This window comes from Danio rerio, chromosome 6, assembly GCF_049306965.1.
Source record: "Danio rerio strain Tuebingen ecotype United States chromosome 6, GRCz12tu, whole genome shotgun sequence".
NCBI classification, from domain to species: Eukaryota; Metazoa; Chordata; class Actinopteri; order Cypriniformes; family Danionidae; genus Danio; species Danio rerio.
Window position 1 is genome coordinate 26332501 of NC_133181.1, and position 2558 is coordinate 26335058.

The window sequence follows — 2558 nt, forward strand, 5'->3', positions numbered from 1 at the left end:
ATATGTAAAGTTATGATCATTTTAAGTTAAAATTAAATTTTATTGTTCAAATAGAGGATTCGTTGGTAGTCAAAGCTATTCCTGTTGCTTTGAGGAATTTAGTTAAAGGTATAGTGCAATACTTTTTTGTAATACCTACACTGGTTGATTTGTTTATTGATAATTATTTATTTCTGGATATTAAATGCAACAACAAGATCTTGAGATCACTACTGACAAACAAATGTTTTCCTCTTCCTGTTAAAAGAAAAGTTTTATCTGAAATATTTTCTAAAGCGGACCTTATTGAAGTTAGAAAAACATACCTGTCATTTCCCTTGTTGCCTAAAATGAAAGAAGTACATGTCAAAACAATTAATGACAATTATCCATGTAATGAATTTCTTAGAATAAGATTTATTTAGACAGTAATGCTTGTATTTTCTGCTTGAAAGATATTGAATCTCAGGAACATCTTTTTTTATAGTTGTTCTGTTGTCAAATCCTTTTGGGACAGACTGTATGAGTGGTTGATAACAAAAATGTTTTTTTTTTTTATGAAAAACAAAGAAATTGATTTTCTGTGTAATAATATGTTGATTGTAGCAACATTTTATATTCACAAATGTATATTTGTTAAAGTTTCTCCTTCTTTCTCAGCATTTAAGAATGATTTCAACATGTTATACTGTATAAATCCATAAAACAGGTAAAACAAAAGGTGACTCAAAGCTCTCTAAACTTTTGTCAGCTTATATGGACTGACCCCCTGAATGTAATGTATTTTCTTTTATGATATTTAAGGTTTATTTATGTTATTGTTATTATGATTTTGTACTATTTGGTTTATTATATGCTGCTTGGATATGATGTTATATATGTTTACCAATGGAAGTTGAAAATGCCTGTTTGTTATATGAAGGTTAATAAAAAAAAAACACTTTAGGTTTAAAAATGAATACAAAAAAACAAAACAAAAAATGTTAATTGTATCTCCCTAAAATTACTTCACCTTTTTAAAACCACAAAGAAGTATAACCATATGTCTGGTTCTCTTCCAGAGCTTACTATTAAGGGCCTTGCCTTGCTATCATGGATAAAAATGTAATAACAATACGATAAGTTGGCAGTTCATTCCACTGTGGCGACCCCAGATCAATAAAGGGACTAGGCTGAAAAGAAAATGAATGAATGAACATTAGGAAAATCCTAACTGCAGAAAAAAGTGTTCTTTTATTTTTTATGATTCCATGACTTCTACACAGAGTAATCCCAAAGCTCTTAAGACATCCCAAATGCTAAAAAAATACTTAATGTCCGTGAGTAATTTTTGCTGTTAATTCCCTTGTTTAATGTTGTATGTAGCTATAATTATGTACTCTCCTGTTTAATCAATTTTAAAAAAGAAGAAATAAAATAGTGTGACAAAAAGAAAAAAAAATTAGGAAGGGAACTGTGTAACATTTCAACACAGTTAATATTATTTATCACATACAATGTTCTTTTTAAATGTCAATGCATTGTATAAAAGTGATATTTATTAAATTAAATTAAACTCAGCTGTATATTTTTACCAGCTCATTAATATATAGATGTGCTAACTCAATTTACGGCAATATTTACTGCCAACTGTTAAAATGCTGACATAGGCTAACTGTGTTTTAAATGCATATTTCCATATAAACACACAGTTTTGTTTTTGTGAATTGTACATTACACAGGGTCCCATTGTTTCTATTATCCACAAACTTCTGTCAGGCAACACAGTGGCGCAGTAGGTAGTGCTGTTGCCTCACAGCAAGAAGGTCGCTGAGTCGCTGGTTCGATCCTCGGCTCAGTTGGCGTTTCTGTGTGGAGTTTGCATGTTCCCCTGCCTTCGCGTGGGTTTCCTCCGGAGTCCAAAGACATGCGGTACAGGTTAATTGGGTAAAAAATTGTCCGTAGTGTATGAGTGTGTGTGTGAATGTGGGTGTGGAAGTTTACCAGAGATGGGTTGGGCTGAAAGGGCATCTGCTGCGTAAAAATGTGCTGGATAAGTTGGCGTTTCATTCCGCTGTGGCGACCTCGGATTAATAAAGTCACTAAGCTGACAAGAAAATGAATGAATGAATGAATAAACGTCTATCAGAAATGTTCTCATAAATCACCACCATCTTGTAATACCTGTGCCTTACATCGTTATTCAGATTGTGTCCTGATATGGACCCAGTCAATACTCTCTTAGTTAAATACAAAAAAAATATATCGATAAAAGTTTTTCCGTCACTAACTCCATTTAATGTCTGACATGGCATCACTGAGATATGCAGTCTCAGCTTGCATCATAAAGGCTGCATCCAGATACTATTGGAGCCCCTAGTTCTTATTTTGGCTCTACAGTTCATTAAATTTGCTTTGGAAAGATTTTTCCCTTTTTGTAATTAAGAACGTTGATAAAGACTTTTCCTTACATTGGGAAAATGTTTTGTTGATTACAAAACTGAACCTTTACATAAAATGAAATATATTTCCTTTATCTGTTTATCTTATTAACACAATTTTTTAAACAAAATGTAAATTTACAAGCCAAAAACCTAATT